At 41.2% G+C, this 18,523-nt stretch overlaps 1 protein-coding gene across 1 annotated transcript in view; it reads left to right on the plus strand.

Annotated features, from left to right (window-relative positions):
* The first annotated feature begins 192 nt into the window (after positions 1-192).
* Positions 193-18,523, plus strand: part of LOC129113185 (SPRY domain-containing SOCS box protein 4-like) — a 68,897-nt gene continuing 50,566 nt past the window's right edge. Inside the window, exon 1 of the mRNA XM_054625383.1 lies at positions 193-283. The gene's annotated coding sequence lies outside the window, so the exon portion shown is untranslated. The remainder of the gene's footprint in view (positions 284-18,523) is intronic.

The raw sequence follows: 18,523 nt of genomic DNA on the forward strand, positions 1-18,523 counted from the left end.
GCCTGGATTTACAGAGTAGTCCATGAACGCACCATCGGAGTGTGAGCCAATAGCGTCACAGCAGAATCCTGTGTTGTGGTGGAAGCGATCAACCAATCAGCGTCGGCTCAGCGGAGTCAATGGACACTCGGCACCAGAGTGGCTGGATGTATCGAGCGGCAGTCCACTGCAACAAAGAAAGCTAGTTACATCGGGGAAAACATCGCTGTAATAAGGTTGTATCATCACCGCCAGAGAGAGGGAGAGGTCTCAGTTCTTTTCAAAAAAAAGAAAAAAGAGTTGGGTGAGTGTTTCTCTGTTTATCCAGGATGAGCTGATGTGAACACTGGGTTGTGTTTGATGTTAGTTGTAGCCTGGGAAGCAAGATGTTTTTCTTTGAAAAAGCATCTACAATTAATATTTATTGACTATATAGTTTGACATTTCAGACTTCCCTTTCTATCACTTTTAGTTTGTCGCCTCTTGTTATTTCACAACAATGTGCTGACGTTCACACAGGTTACATTATAAATACTTGTTAACACATGTGGATCTGAATGAAGTATGCTGTGTGTGTGTGTGTGTGTGTGTGTGTGTGTGTGTGTGTGTGTGTGTGTGTGTGTGTGTGTGTGTGTTTACATTGTCTCATGGTTACTTGGCTGGCCACAGTGAAGGCACCTCATCTGTCATAACAGCACACAGTAATGGGATGGAAAGGTTGACTGAATCTCTGGATTGCCTGAATGTGAAGCGTCTGTTTGAATGTGGAGGAAAATGGATGTATTATAAGTGAGCAATGACAGATGCATCCATCAGAAAGCACAAGAAACCATGGATTCAAGAAGTATAATACCAGTGGGTTTCAACTTTTAATGCTCGTGACCCTTTAAAATGAAGCAACCTCTACTTTTAGTTCCTTATCACACGTTGTATTTGTCTATGTTGTGAGTATCTCAACCAAAACTAAGCTCTCCTTTCTAGATGGTTTAATCTGAAGAGTTTCTAGAGCCCTAATGAGGTAAAACGCTCTAATATATTCTAGGGTTTGTATAAGGAAGGTGCTTAATATCCTAAAAACATTGCCAAAGGAAGTGTTACTCTATACCAGGTTTTAGTTTTAGAGAGGTATAGGTGTCTGTATACTATTTTGTAAAGGAACAGTGACTTTCCTCACAGAACTCAATGAGTGATCAATTCTCTCTGTGGCCACTGCACCTTGATATTTACTCAGCAGCGATGGAAAGATCATTATAAATGCACAGGAGTTGGTAAGAGCAGGGAGAGGAGTAGAGAGGAGTAGAGAGGAGAGAGGAGGAGAGAGGAGTAGAGAGGGATGGAGTGTAAAAGAAGGGCAGAGGAGAAGGATGAGAGTGTCAGAAGAGGCTGTGGCGTAGTGGAGAGCAAGGTAGTTCTCCATTCAGAGGATCGGTGGTTCGATACCCGGCTTCGGCAGTCGATGTGTCCTTGGGCAAGACACTTAACCCCAAGTTGCTCCTGAAGGCTTGCCATCGGTGTGGACTGGATGTTGAATGAATGTTAGTTAGAGTCTGATGGTGGCACCTTGATGGTAGCCTGTCATCAGTGTGTGAATGGGTGAATGATATGTAATATACTACTGACTGTAAGTCGCTTTGGATAAAAGCGTCTGCTAAATGACTGTAATGTAATGTGATGTAAGAGGAAAAAGTGGAAGATAGAGAACAGTTGAAACAGGAGTGACACACTCCCTCCCAACACATGTCCAATTTGGTTTTCATTTGGTTTCATAACAAGTAATAGGCAAAACAGTGTGTGTGTGTGTGTGTGTGTGTGTGTGTGTGTGTGTGTGTGTGTGTGTGTGTGTGTGTGTGTGTGATGATGGGTGGGTGGGGTCAATTTGGTTTTCATTTGGTTTCATAACAAGTAATAGGCAAAACAGTGTGTGTGTGTGGTCTGGTGTGGTGTGTGTGTGTGTGTGTGTGTGATATGATGTGTGGGGTCTGGATGGATGACTTGTCGAGATAAGGGAGGGGTGGTTGGTGTTGAGAGATATGGAGGGCCTTAGAGAAGCAGGGGGTGGAGGAAATGATGCACTGTAATATTGATAGGTTGTCATTTATCTGTTTGCTGGATCTGAGCAGCCGGTCACCGTTGGAGAACAGTCTGCTCACCAGCACCTACCCTCACTGTCTGGGTGTCTTTTAGTTCGTTCCCTTTCATCTTCTATCCATATACTTCCCTAATCTCCACCTTTGGTTTTGCTTCCACAACACTTCCCCTATTTCCCTGTCTATTTCCAAGACGTTTTGTCTCCCGTCCACATCTTGAAATTTCAACTGCTTTCATCCTTGAAACGTCAATTAATGATCATTAACGCTCATCTCAAATGTTCCAACTGACATTTCAACTGCTGCCACTCCCTATGTACGTACCAACCGACACTTCAACTATTTATAGTGCACTTCTTCTAAACTATCTCTAGCACTTCAACTTATACTGTTGTCATCACTCACTATTTAAAGGACAGCTAAACTGCTTTCAGTAGGCTACTTACTTAACTTTCAGTGCTGACAAACAAAGTGATAATTCAACTGCTTAAAACTTGAATTTAAAATTTAAAATGATTTCATTTTGTCCTGTTCACACATGCAGTGTTCAGCGTATGTGAACATAATTACATTTTCCATGTAATATTTATCCTTTTCTAGCCTTGTACATTCTTTGCATTTTTCTCTCTCTTCTAGTCAGCTCACTCCCTCCTAATCTGTTTTCTCTTGGTCTTTATTTCTTGATCTTTCCCTGCCTTTTTAAAAATGTCCCCTTGTCCCCTTTATCCCTCCGGAGGGACTAATAAGCAGCATTATGAGTCAGTTTGAGGAGAGAGGCAGATGGGATTCAGCTCGTAGGCCAGACAAGGGTTTTTAACTCGGCTGTGTTTTATCACACCCTGTCACTGCTACTTAAACTGCACAGATACTGACTGGCATTATGGATCGAGCTGTAAAAATCCTTAAAATGAGATAGTGGAAGTTCTGCCTGAAGCATGTTGGAGTAATCCCTGTACAGAAGGGTGCCAGTGATGTCAGATTACTAATTTAAATGCATTGATGCAGAGATGGGCAACTTTTTCGGGCCGTTCTCAAAGGCAACAACAGCCAAGAATTTAACTCTGAGTTATTGCGCATCAATTAATTAACATATTGGTCACAAATTAGAAATTTAGATTAGATTTTTCTAAGATGTTTCTTGCCAGTAGCCGACATATTGCTCATCTGCATTCTGCTCAGTACCCAATGTGTCAACGTGCTCGTCATTCAGTGACATACGAGACGATGTGGAAAGACAGCCAACATTTTGTAGTAAGTGTGAGCTGCTGTTCGTCAGCCATCATTATTTTTAATTACTTGAGTTTCCCACCTCCCCTACTGTGTTTTTTGTGTGCCAAAGCACAGTACCACAGGAAGCAGGCTCTCACAGGAAGCAGACTCAAAGATCTGAACCTGTGATGCCTCAGACTGATCTAAATCAAGGCGCAGAATAGATCACAGAGTGTTATGTTTCTAATGGTGAGAGTCACGTTTTGGCAACATGAGAAAAGGGTTAAATTGACGCTTTGAAAAGATTCAGATTTTATATATTATCTATCAAGATTTGGAACTATCAATCATCTTCATTAGTGATTCATCATCAGTAATTGTGTCTCAAAAAATGTCAGAATATAGTGAAAATGATGACAATTTCCCAGAGCTAAAAAGTGACATGTTGAAATTGCTTTGTTTTGTCTGACCAACGGTCCAAAATTCATAGATATTCAGTTTCCTATTATTTAAGATAGAGAAAAGCAGCAAATCCTTAACAATGAGTATTTGTTTTTTTAAGCCATGCTAACGGTGTAGCTCTAAAGGTCAGTGGCTGTAGTTTTTGCAGTGTGTCTAACACCGTTGGCACTAGTCGGTCCTTAACAGCAGCTTTTCTGCCCAGTTTAGCAATTCATAACATGGCCAACTGCAACGAAGCTAAGTGGTGAGCAAAAGTGGTGTGACTATGTGAGGTGAATGCTGCTTTGTTTCATGCATAGAACAGTGGCTGATATATCTGCAGTCCTAGATCTTCCGGTTTCCCTTTTTGAATAAGAAATACAGACCAATGCTATCTGCTGATGTGGCTAGTGATTTCCTCTCTTGCAGGTGCTGAATGTACGTGCTAGTTGGCCAATAGCTTTAGTTTACAGGTAACGTCAAGCAGCGCAACATTCGGACCTTGTTGCAATTAGTTCTTTGATGTTGGCTTGGTGTTTCTGGGCCTAAAATATCTCAGTAACTGTCTGTTAGTTTTATGCCTTCGTGATGGTGACAGTCGTTGCTGGAGGAATTATGATTTTGGCTTGTCCATTCATTCATCCATCTGTACGCCTCTCCATAAATCCGTTCATCTGATCAATTCACTCATTAGATTTTGGTGGTAAAACGTTAAACATACACAACCATGAATGGACTAATGACCAATGAAGACCGATACCGTGAGCAGGTAGCCCGAGCAACCACTTGTTGCCTTCATAACAACCTCCAGCTCAACACGTTTAAAACACAATGACTCATTTTAGATTACAGGCACAGCTGCCTTCCCAAATCCCCATACACATTTCTGGAATACCCAGAATCATCTCTGACTCATTCAAATTTCTTGGCATACGTATCAGCAAAACACTTAAATGGAAAATCAGCAGAAAACAATCATTACCAAACTAGAAAGGTGCACTAATTCGGGTGCATATCTCCTCCATATGTGTCTACAACGACCATTGTGTCGTATTTTGTGATGAATGACACAACCCACAATTGGCCAACCCCCCCGTCTATACACCAATGGCCTGTAAGAGGTCGTAAAACACACTTCCGTCAAACTCAATCAAAGTCATTGTATTTGACATTTTCCACAATCTTACCAAAAACAAAATTAGACTCACCCATCTGTCTGCCCAGAACAGAAGCTGAGTCACTGATTAGTACAGCAATGTGTGTACTGTTATTGCCGTCAGCTGTTAGCAGTGAGCCAAACACACTGTACAAAATAACAAAAGTAAGCAAACTTAGTTGTAAGCCTCAGCTGTTCTTAATGCTGATTAGCTAATGTTAGCATGCTAACACGCTAATCTAAAGTGGTGAACATGGTAAACATTATACCTGCTAAACATCAGGATGTCATCAGTGTCACTGTGAGCATGTTAGCCTGCTGATGTTAGCATTTAGCTTAAAGCATCACTTTGCCTGAGTAGCCACAGCTGAGCTGCTTACATGGCTCTAGGCTAATTAGTTACCCGTTGATAAACCAATTGTTTTAGCTCTCTATTTAGAGGATTTATGTGTGTATATTTTTCTCTCCATCTTTCTGCCTGTCTATCTGTCTTGTCCACTTTTGGTATAGTTATTTATACATTTCTGTCCTTGGACAACCATGTATATGTATGCGTCTTACACTGGCAGATGGGAGATGGAACGGATTTATATTCAGCAGCCTTTTGTTAAGTCAGTGATAGACTGCTGAGCCTACAAAAATTCACACAGACACACTCCATCATACACACACACACACACACACACACACACACACACACACACACACACACACACACACACACACACACACACACACACACACACACACACACACACATACACACATACAAATACACAGACGTCACTCAAGGAAAACAGCACCCTCATGCACTGCTGCACTTTAACGTCAATTACATGAACTGCTGCAGAGAAAAAAACCAAGAAGACAATGTGTTCCTCTTGCCCTTGGCAGGTACTTAGTGTCTAAATGCGGTGTACAACTTGTGTGTGTGCACACCTGGGTGTTTGTGTGTGTGTGTGTGTGTGTGTGGGCAGTGTGCTGTACCTGCTGATGCACTGGTGACTCTCAGAGGCCATTATAATGACAGGACAACTCAAGTGATGGTGTACTTTAGAGTGATATGCGCATTTTTTCCTCCTGACAGACAGTAAGTGATGGTGATGTCATGTATTCCTGAATTGTTTGTTACTTTGCCGGTGCATCTCCTTGTGTTTACGCTTACTCATCAGTTTGTCAGGGTGAGGTTGATGTCCTAGGTCCTAGGACAATCATGTCATCTTGTTGTCATGCTGTGGGATACGTGTCACCTTGTCAAGGAAAGACGCACCAGTGAGTAGTTAATTAAAGTCGGCCTCACAGGGAATACAGCCTGAGTGGAGTTGAGGACACACAAAGGGACATTAATCATAAGTGTTGTGACCTTAGTTACAGCTAATGTCCACTCCTCGTGAACCTCGTCATCTCAGCTCATTTCACCTCATTCTGTCCCGTATCATTTGGCTTCATGATGCTCCTGATCTTCTCGTCCTGATATCTTGTCTGATCTGACCAAATGTTTGCTCTGTCTTTTGGTTTCGGGAGAGTAAAGAGGGCTACGTGGTGGAAGTAGCGGTGTGCTCATTTCCATATAAATGACAGCGGTGTCTGAGGTGCTGTGCTCTTGCTCATTTGTCCTCTTGTAGTGATTCAGTGTCTGTGCGTTTAGCTGTGTATGTGTGTTCGTGTTTCTGCTCAATATTGAATAGGTTCTTTTCTCTTTTCTGTGTGTGTGTGTGTGTGTGTGTGTGTGTGTGTGTGTGTGTGTGTGTGTGTGTGTGTGTGTGTGTGTGTGTGTGTGTGTGTGTGTGTGTGTGTGTGTGTGTGTGTGTGTGTGTGTGTGTGTGTGTGTGTGTCGTGTCACGATGTGTCAAATGTGGGCAATCGGCTCTGAATCAGCTGCCTCATGCAGTCTGCCCGTAGTTTCATGGCTTCCAGGAGACTATCTGATGGCTTTTCCAGTAGGATAAAATCAACTGACTCATCCTGGAATTTAAAGCAGGCATGTGATCATTTTGGCCCAAAAACTTTAGAATAATGCCATGGAATGAAAACTGACAAGGTGTGTTCACTGCTCTGATATGCGCTGGGTGAACGTGTTTTAAGATTCTTTTGTTTCACGAAAAGGAAAAACAATAGAATTTCCTGCCAGAGACTCTCTTTAATAGCCTTGAAGTCTTCTCACATATTGTCTCCAGGATCCTTGCTGGCTTCTCCGACTATTTACTTATAACTCCTAAAATAGACAAGACAGCACTCTAAGGCCTGATAACAACACATCACATCCACACTTATATTATATGTGATATTAGAGCCATCCTCAGGCCTTAAAGGGAATGGGATGAACCCAGGGCTGCAATACTTGTGGGAAACCCAGCCAATGACACAACTATAATGTTTTTATTGTACCATAGCCTTAGAGTTGGGTTATGGCGAAAACATTGATAGCACTGTGATTTTAAATGTTATCATAGAATTCTAATAAAATGGGCAACAAAGTAAAAAAACTCTCACATGGATCGTTGTCCTGATAATAAAAAGTATGCAGCTGCATACGCCACATTTTTAAGCATTCTGAAACCAACACTCCACTTTACAGCTGCCAATGTACTTCTGCCTCAAGTTATTTTATTTATTCTTCATACAACCACTTCCATCCCTTTTCATCTGTACAATGGAGGGCAACACAATGTCTAACCTCACCTCAATCTATGATGGGGTTTTTCATTGTGGCTATTTGGAATAGCTATGAACACTTCAGACTTGTTTGAAGCATACTGATAGCATTAGCAGCACTCATCATGTGCATGTTGTTTAGTTTTGAATAGAGGTAAAATCAGCACAACTGGACTTGGCACCATATGACTGGATGATGAGCAGGTGTTGTGGTTTTTTAGTGCTAGGGAGCGCTTTCTGCAAGTTGATTCCTGATGTCAGCCTTAGTAAAATACACTCTGGTTTGATCCCGCCTCTTGTCTGCTCGTGTTGACTCCACCATCCAGCAGCCTCAGGAAGCGCAGTGAATCCAGCATGTCGTAAAGTGAGCTCTCCATGTCAACTTAAGCAACTCCTGCTGAAGTAAATGCAAAGAACAAAGGGAACGTTTAGTTATTATTGCCATTTGTTTGCAGTTATGATGACTCTATAATTAGTCTCCAGCTTCTTTGGCTCGGATGGGAGAACTGCACTACAGTCACTGCTGATAATATCTGCTAATACTGAGGGACAGCCTGTGTTTTAAAAGTGTGAGTGCAGTTCCTTTCCTTGCTTCAACTCTCTCCTCTTTCTGTCTTTGTCTCTCTCCTTCTATTTTCTGGCCATAATTACAGAGCTCATGAAAGCGTTTAGAGTCTCATGAATATTTAGGTCTTGGAGGGGAAGTGTCAGGGGAGACCCATGTGTGGCTGGTCTGCCCTAATTATGGGGATAGGCTTCCACACTCACACACACACACACACACACACACACACACACACACACACACACACACACACACACACACACACACACACACACACACACACACACACACACACACACACACACACACACACACACACACAAGGGGGTGGAAGGCAGGGAACTCATCAAAAGCTGCCAATTTGGGAAAAGTTAATATTGGCTTAAACAAAGGCACAGGCATTCCCCCCAAAAATGACACACACACGCACACGCACACGCACACACACACACACACAGAGACACACAGCAGGGAGTTTATAATAGCACAGCTGGTTGGGGCTTGCAGCTGGTTCTTTCTGCTCCCTATTGTTTAATAGTGGGTTAGTGATGGACAAGAGCCTGGGAGATTAGTCAAGGGGAATCGATGTGTGTCTGTGTGTGTTTGTTTCACTCTGGGGGCTTTTAGGTTTTTTTTGATGTCTTGTCATGCTAAAACATGGTCGGGACAAACAGAAGAGTAACTCATTAACTCTGTGATGGGCACTTTTGACTCAAGGGGGGACAGGAGGAGGGAGTCATGCTTCTTGGCTGGAGAAAGCTGGAAAGGAAGGAAGAGGTGCATGAACAGAACGATGCATACACACAAAAACTTTAATTAGAGATAAATGAGGGATGGAAGCTGAAGTGGTCAGATAGAAGGAAGATACAAAGTTGGGGAGTAATAAAAGGAAGATGAGACGGATATTGTAAAGGAAAAAAGTAAGGAGCTAGTTTGCAAGAGGGTGGGTGGACTGAGAGAGTAAAGAGGAAGTAAAGAGGGGTGTGTGTGTGTGTGTGTGTGAGAGAAAGAAGATTGTGAGAAATAAGCGAAAAGAAAAGAGGTTTGCATTTTGAAGGAGGCTTGTATTATAATGAGTCGTTTTAGACGGGAAGGCCTGTGAAGGAAGGAGGTAAGTGGTGGTGAGAATAGACGAGAGAAGTGTAAGGAAATGTGGGAGAAAGATGAGAGACCTAAACAGCATATGAGGAGGGTAAGAGAGGAGGGAGTACAGTGGAGGGTGTCACTGCAGACGGTGATGTCTTCTGTAAAGGTGAGAAGCGAGGGTGGTGAATTTAAACATGTTTAGTCCCAGAATAGAGACTAGCATGTTAATATTCATGATTAATTGCTACAGCTTGGTGTACATACTGTGTTTTATAAGTTCATACTGGTCACATAATGTGGCTGAACTGAGATCAAGAGTTGGTCCCTTAGGCCCCCCCTGGAGTGTTTATTTTAAAAACATAATGAGGGCTAATGTTAGCTTAATGTAAACCATGAACTGTCCAGTACCTAATAGTTAATAGTAATGAATAGGCTATCCAGCAAAAGTTACCATTATGAGATAGATGACATCCGCAGGGTTTTCTGCTGTGAGTTGAATTTTTTTTCATCTCAAGGCGTTCACAGCGTTCCTATTAATACGCACTGACTGATAAAGGGCCTTAGGCTACCATTCACATTAGCATTTATGACTGTGAGAGTCGGTCTCAGATATAAGATCACTGAAAATAGACAAATAAAATGACCCACATAGTAGTGTCAAAATACACGCCACTCAAAAATCTCCCATATATGTTGAGTTGAGTTGTAATCTGGAGACTGTGAAGCCCATAGCACATCCTTCACATCATTTTCACACTCCTCAAACCGTTCAGTGACTGAATGGAAACACCTGTATTTGTTATGTTTATGCATTCATTTATTCAAGTTGTGTGCTTTCATTTGTCACCTATCTGAATATTCAAAGTAAGCTGTCTGAAACTTGTGACTTTTAAACACAACTTGCAAAGTTTTATCCTCCTCCCAAGCTCAACCAAGCAGGGAGACCTCAAACATCAAGGTTAAAGGTTTGATCCCCAGCTCCTATTGTCCAAGTGTCCTTGAGCAAGACATTGAACCCTGAGTTGCTCCCAGGCAACTATTCCTAAAAATGCAAAAGATGGGGTTAAATGGAGAGGTCAAATTTCATGAATGTGCCTGTATGTATGTGAAGACTGAAATAAATGTAATTTAAGTTTTAAAATATTGGGATTTTTTTTACTATTTAGCATTAGCCTCACATCAGCCAAAGATGGTTGTAAAAGGTAATTAAGCCTAAAATGAATGGATATAATACTGTCAATACACATTATTTATAACCTTAATTCAACAAACTCTTTAATCTTACAACTGTCTGGCGTTGTCCTGTGACGTCAAGGCTTGCACGTCGTAAACATGGTAATTATTCACATCCCTACCCTCCACCCCATATGACAGAGACAGGGCATAAGCAGACACGATATCAAATTACATTATGGGAATTTAAGGACTGCTTAACCCCTACGAGAGACTTAAATTAAGGAAATCTGCTCTTATTGCCAAACTGTATGGCAGTTTGATTTTATTTTGGAGTACCCCTTTAAATTGAGGATGATAATAGAGATTCATTTTCACAATATCCAGAAAGTGAATTCATATGTAAAAATCTAGATGTAGCTCGTTGGTGTTCTGGGAGCAGCGTGAGTGACAATAAAGTGTGAACATCGTTTTTTTCCTCACAGCAGCACCCAGCCATTAAAAATGAGCTCACTTCCACAATGTAACTGAAGTCTTTCCTAACTGTCTTGTCACTGCAAAATATCTGCGACAGACCAGGAAGTTCTGTCGTCCAGCCGTGTGCGCGCCGCGGTCACGACAGGAGATCTGGCTCATCAGGCGGCAACCATGTGTGAGCTTTCATCAGGCCACTTCACAGCCCTTCTGAGCGGAAACCAGACCACCATTGACCACGTGCTGTGGAGGCGCGCTGCCGGCGCACAGACAGTGACACACACACACACACTGGTATGATTATGAACACAGACACACAAACACACGTGTCAGCACTAGTTAATAACAGACCACAGTTTGATGAAGTGTGTCACCAGTCTGAGAGGAGTGGAGCCCACCCGTGTGTGCGTGTGTGTGTGTGTGTGTGTGTGTGTGTGTGTGTGTGTGTGTGTGTGTGCGTGTGCGTGTGAGGGAGGGATAAATGGTTGGTAGTTAGTAATCACTTAATCAGACAATAGCAATAACTGAACCATCTCCAGACAGTCACTGCACTGGATGGGCTTATAATGTCATTCAAAAGCTGTGTGTTTATGAATATTTATGTGCGTGTATATGTAAAGCTGCCAGTAGAAGGCGGAAATAATGAATTTATTTATACGTCTTTGTTTATTTATGCATGCTTTATATTAGCTGAGAATTGAATGAATAAGCCGTTCCAGCGTAGCCGTCAGTCAGTCAGAATGCCATTAAAGTGTTTTAGAGCGTCCTCAGCGCGATATGACTGAAGCTTCAGATTCTGTTTTGTTATTTCAAATGCGATGGGAAGTTTTTTTGTTACAATTCTTTTCCACTTTCAAACCGGAGTTGGTGGTTATTTGTGAACCAAGAGAGGGAAAATTAATAGTTATAATGTAAATGTCAAATACTACTTTCTCTCACATACGGAGCCATTTAAGCTGTCAGTGGAGTTGAAAGGAAATGGAAATTGGCTTGTTCTCTCAGATAATGAATTTAGTGGGAAAACAAGCCCTACAGTGGGCTTTGATTGCCACAGTGTGCGCAGGAGTCCAGTCAGAACATCATGTGATGCATGTGGATAGTTTGTGATTGCTTTCTCTTCCTGCAGTTTAGATTTTTTTCCACTTTAACTAGATGGAGAAATTGCATGACCAAGATTAATCAGTTTGATGTAACTTAACTGACTATATTCCCTGAATGCACAAAAATCAACAGAGGCTGTCGTTGTTTTAATCGTCACAGAGCTTTATTTTCTTTCACACTGCCCTAAGAACGCTAAACGTAACTGCAGGTAATATTGTCTGTACTAATCTGGAAGGATCATCCTGATATGTATTGGCCTGATTCATCAGGGCCAGAGACTCATCCAGTGACTCATTAAACCTGCAATAATGGTCTTTTTGGTCTCTTGGATCATTCAGCTAGATTAAATGGCGAAATTATTGGAAAAAAAGCTGTTTTTACACCCAGCAGATATGGAGCAACAATATGATTCATGTAGAGTCGTATTTGTGTCCACCTAATGAATGTGGTGTGGAAAAAGTACATGTAATCAAGTTTAGCATACAACTCTAGTTATCATATGTTTAGGCCTGAATCATGGCCAGTATGCACAAAACAGAATACTCCAAAAAGTAGCTAGCAAAATACCCTTCTCGTGCAATAACACAAATTAAATGATTTTGCGACTTTTATAATGTAATGTGTCGCTTTCTAAACATCATAGTTAGAGAGGAACATATTTAATGATAGTGTTCACTTGTTTTTGTTGATCTAACCAGTATTCACTCACTTCTCATCTGTTGCTAAAGAAGAGGAATCTCTCTCCATGCCGTCTTTTTTGTTTGGTTTAGGTAATGAACATAGAATTTCCCTGACTGCTGTTTTTGTTGCAGTAAAAATGGTGCTAGAATTCGTTCTAAAGGAATCTATTTCCTGCTGTATTATTAGCTGTGTCTTTGCCTTTGTTTTGGATTTCACCACCAGAATTATTTCCAGCATTGTCTCATTTTAGAGGAAAGACCTCTAGCGTGGCATCTGCACCCAGCCACGCTTTCAACAGCTTTTGAGCACACACCAGACTCGATTACAAAATGAGCGTACCGGAGCTCTCAGAGAACACTTAGAACAGAAGCACTAAGTCTCAGTCAGCACTTTGTGCTTCACTACTGGATACTAAAACACAGTTTGTGTGTGTGCAAGAGACAGAGAGTGGAAAAGACAGAGTGAGAGGAGAAAAAATGTCACTACCACTTGTGGGGTATTTTACAAGAGATGATGAGGACTCAGTGAAGCAAATGTGTGTGAATGAACAAGAACTAGTTAGAGAATGTTTGTATGTGAGAGAAAGAGAGATGGGGGGAAAAAAAGCTATTGCATTAGATGGAAAGGGCACGAGGTTCACATAACAGGGAGAGCATTCCCCACTTATGATTTATTCATTCGTTCATTTTAGTTTTTCATTAAGGGAGGATCTGGGTCAGACACAGCAGCGTGTGTATGCAAAAGGGAGAGGAAGAAATGAAGATGAGGGCAGATGTTTCTGCACAATAAAGACTGAAATCTGCCAGTTTAGCCGAACAGATGGGGGCAGAGGCAAGATATGAAATAGGTATAGTGACATGAAAGCAGACTGGCATTCAGAGAGACAGACATATGTGAGCCAGCTGTTTGTCATGTTCCTTTTCACGGCCCCTTGGTCGGAAAATAACAGGTGTTTGTATTCAAATGACAGATGCCAACAATTTTGTGGCAAGAACGAGGAAAAGCATCAGTTTGCTTCTCGACCTTGGCCTCCGAGCTGGTTTATCTGCGTCTGTAACAGATCCGACCGATCTCCTTGAATTAGTAAAAGAAACAGGAGGTGGGTGTGAAACTGGAGAGTCTGTACGTCCAACTTACAACGTGTGTGTGTGAGTTTGTGTGTTTGTGGGAAAGAGAGACCAAGAGATAGAGACGGCAAGAGTGCAGATTACAGCTAAAACAATTAGTCAATTAATCAGCAGAAACACCAAATATGTCTTGCTTCTAGCTTCTCAAATGTGAAGATTTGCTGCCTTTGTCTGCTTTTTGTGATGGTAAATCATATATTTTCCGGTCTTCGATGGTGTGTATTTGTGTCTGTGGTTGAGGATGTGTTGCACACACTTTGTCCTGAATCCTCCTGTTCACCTTGAAACCTGAAAGAAAGAGTCCAAGTCCAGATTCGCTTTGAGTCTCTCGTGTTTCTGACATCCAACATCCCCAATCTATTTCTGGTTAAAGGATTAGTGAGATACAGCTCTAAATAAATATATTTTGTGTTTGTCAACTGTGCTCATTTAGTTGTTATCTGAATCCATGAACCGCTACAGTCTGACAGACATAAGTATTCTGTGTTTGAGGTGCAGAAATTGTCCAATATCCTGCCAGTACCTGTTTAGATTTTCAGGAGAAGCTTACCGGTGTCACATAATCGAAAATTCCTGGTGTAATATATCTCTTTTATACAGGAGAGTGGCCCTGGGGAAATGTTTGGTCCATTCAAGGGGGAAGGAGGAGAGGGGAAAAGGCAGGGAGATGGAGCAATGAGGAAAGCAGAGGAGATATGGAAACGATGGATCAGATGATAAGAAGCTTATTATTCTGTTCCTATATTTGGCTCTCCATACAGTTTATTTCTCTCTAATTCTCAGGCGCACAGTGGAGACATGTAGGCCCACATCCTACTGAACGCTGCCGCCTGCACGCCTGTCTGTCTCTGCATGTATGTGTGTGTGTATGCGCCTCCTCAGTACTTCTGTAGTTGTCATGGCAACATTAGATCGTCTGACATATGAGGGTGTTTTCAGTGGGGTTGATGTATAATGAGCCGAGGTCTTTTGTTTTTCAGAAGCAGATATTCAACAGTTTGACCTTTTGCCCTCAACGGAGCAGATAAGCAGTTTGAATGTATGAGGCTACTTCCGTTGCTGCATTAGGTTTTATTCATTATTCTCATTACAGAGAGCTATGGCTTGGCGGTTAGTTACATGCGCACAATAGTCAGATTAGAGGTCCTTATTCAGATTCCATAGCAGACAATAGCCAACTTGAGAAGTGTAAAGAACGAGTCCATTTCTGTTTACATTTTCAGTATGGGCTGGGTTACAAAAAGGCAAAGAGGGAGGGAGGAGACACAATATTGTTTAGATGAGGAGATAACGGTGCACATTTAGTAACAAATGTAAAAAGGAGAGCTACAGAAAGTGGTGTGAACCCTCCATACAGCTGGCCAATGACGGTGTAAACTTAGTGTGAATGTCAAAATGTTGGTTTCAGAAATTGATGGACACAGACTCCCCTTATATGACATCAGAAAGGTGTGGGGGAAGGGTGTTTCCGAAGCTACATCCAACAGGCGCTCCTGCAGTGAGTTTACCATTGGGGCACGCTCACATGTACTAACATGCACTAAAAGCAGGCAACTCCCTAGATTTTGTAATGTTCTGATGACTTAATTTCAAGTCCATAGAAAAGTTCAGAAAAGAGAGAAAAAGCTTGTGCTGTGCTGTGATTGTAAAACTACACTGGTTATGAAAAAATGAGCCGATGATGGACGTGACTGACCTTGTCTTAGATTCCCCTCCCAGCCGAGCCCATATTGATACTTGTTTGATGTTCTGGAGGCATTTTTTGAATTTCCATGGTAAAGGCACTTTAAAGGTATCAGTCCAGTACCGGCCCTACTAGACTGTCTTCTGTACGCGTCTGTTGCTTTGCCCTGTTCAGCTTTGACACATTTAACTTAGCATTTTGTCCTGTCTCTTCATTTGTCTTTAAAGCTGTCTATAGTGTATTTTACCTCAAAAAGATCCAAGAAACTAGCATTAGGCCCAGGAGTTGTTTCGCCATTCAGGATTCTAGAAGAAAAATAACCATTTATGATGTTACTGATGATATCTGGATCAAAACTTCACAACCAGCTTAATATCTGAACACTGGTTTGAATGCAAATCCAGAATCGGTTAGAGCAGGACAGAGACACACGAGGGAATGAGTCATAGAGTGAGGGAGAGTGTTGGTGAGGGCAAGTCACAGACAGACAGACTGACAGACAATGAATGACACCTGCAGAGGGCTGCTCATCCAAAGGTAAAGTAGATTACTGTAGCGGCCTGGTGCGCCCTCTTAGTCTGTCTGGAGGAAATGGAGCTGCTATAAGCTGCTATGTTTCTGTGGGCCGAGAAACTGCTGGCTGTGCTGCTGTGTTGACCAGAATGCTGCTGGATATCACTCAGCTCCACTCTGAACCCCTCGACTCTTCTTTAACCCGTCTGTCATCTCATATGTGTCACTTTACCTGCTCTGCGGAGTGCTGCTGTCGTACAAGGTCTGTCTGTGGGGCGGCTGTCACTCCCGTCGATACTGTGTCTGTGTTTGCTAACACAACTATTTGAAAAGAGCCCTTGATTTATTGAACAATATTTGTTTACATTATGTAGCTTGAGTAAATAACCTCCTACACATATTCTTGTCCTTTCCTAATTTCCAAATTTCTCCTTTTTGCATTTACATTTGCCATCTACACACCATATATACAGTAAAAACATGCAGTGGACAGACTGTGACGGTTTCTAATCACAAAATACCATGAAGTGTAACAATATTTAGTATTATTTCATTATTAATTATTTAATTTCAAAGGTAAAATACATGGCTTTGGTACAAAATTAGTTTTCTTTTTGTCATAAATTAATATTAAACTTCAAACAACAAAAATATCAGAAGAGATCATCAAAAAGTAATAATACAGTAAACCTAAAGACTAAATTTACAACCTGATTGATAGAATTTTTGCTAACCGATCACTAGAGTCCAAAGTATCCGCCTAAATCTAACAGATGATGTGTTGGCATGACAACATACTTTTTGACAGTTTTTTAAAGAGTGGAGCTGAGAGAGTTAGAAAATAAAGTTTAAAAAAAAAAAGAACTATGAAGTTTGGTAATATTGAGACTGACATGCCGTTCTTGTGAAATTAATTTGTTAATCAAGGGGGTCATATCTCTGTGGACGTCGGAGGCACCTTCGTCATACAGTACCACAGCACAAGAGAGTGCTTGTCAGCTAATATCACATTTTGTTAATGGTTTTCTTTGCACACATTGACATACGGTAAATGGAAAATATGAAACTCGGGGGGGATGTTGATAGGAACTTTAAACGCTGCTGTCACAGACAGATCCTATGACCCAAAGCAACTCAGTTTCTGAATGCACAACACTGCAAAGATGAATAAAAGGGCAGTAAGAAAACTAAATGTGTTGTTCAAGTACAGGAATCTGTACGTGTCTACATGTTTTTGTAAATTTGCTGAGTGCATCCTGATAACTTAGTATCTATGTCTGGTTTATTGATGACAAGCACCCCTGCAGTCTACATATTTGACTGACCTTTCACATCCAGGATAAAGACGCGTCCATGTAGACTGAATACTGAACATAGCTTTAAAAAAATGCAAAGAAAAATAGCGGAACCTATTGGCTATTATTCTCAGATGTATGAATGAATTATGATCATAGTGGCCAAGTTGATTTTACACTCACACTCATTAACTTAGAAATGTGTTTCCATAACTATGTGGTAAAGGTTTGTTCATATCTTTCATGACAATTTAAAACATCTTTGTTGTGTTTGACAAGAGATAAAAGTTAATCTGCTCTGCTGTTTCAGTGTGATAGCAAAGGAATACCCTAAAGGTCCAGCAGCTTGTTCATCTCTGTGTGTGTGTGTGTGTTTGTAGGTGGAGATAATGATAATACATCTATGTCTCCAACGATAACCTCTGTCTCTATTTCTCTATCTGATCTTCTGTCTGCCTGACTCTGACGGGGTTTCTTCTTTTTGAAAACAGAGATTTTAAGACAATTGTTGATTAAATAGAAGAATGGCTATTCCACACAGATTTTACATTAGCCATATTTATATGCAATTGTAATATTTGAAATGTATGAGGTGCAGACACAAAGACTAGTGGTTTGTAAGATCTCATTTTCTGTAGCATTTTCAGAGTTTTCAGACCTTGAAATGAAATGTAAGATGATTTCGATTTCACAGCATGTCATAAATGTGAATCATATTGATATGGAATGTAGTCTAAAAGGCTATGAGCATCTAAAAACAAAGCCTGTAAAATAGCATATCTTGGATAGACTGCAGTTTGCTAGAAGTAATTTGATGATGTGGACACATTGTTTATTCCATCCCGGTGGTAAGCTGCTGTTTATTGCCATTTAGTGTTCTTATTGTTGCAGCACGAGCACAAGCTAAACTAACAATGCTGATTTTTATTGATACTGAGGACTTCTTGCCCTGCAGGCTGGCCAGTAAAAGAGATTTAACAATACTACTTTACTTCGACTTATACACTAGCTGTATGTGACCCATTTCTTTAGCTGAACAACACAAACTTTCTCATTAGCTGGGGAGTCTTAAAGCTAGTGTGTTTTAGCACTAGAACCCAAATGCCAGTGTCAGCGCTGAAGTGTCAGAGCAACAAACTTAAAACTGTTTAGATTCTCTGCCGTGTTGTCCAGGCCCCGTTTTAATTAAACGATTTTGCCTTTAAAAGACATTTAATTGACAAATACTATAGCGATGTAATGAGAGTCTGCAATCAGAAGTTGAGTTTGTGGGCTTTTCTCGCTCTCTGTGGGTGGG

Source organism: Anoplopoma fimbria, chromosome 3, assembly GCF_027596085.1.
Source record: "Anoplopoma fimbria isolate UVic2021 breed Golden Eagle Sablefish chromosome 3, Afim_UVic_2022, whole genome shotgun sequence".
In the NCBI taxonomy this organism is placed as follows: domain Eukaryota; kingdom Metazoa; phylum Chordata; class Actinopteri; order Perciformes; family Anoplopomatidae; genus Anoplopoma; species Anoplopoma fimbria.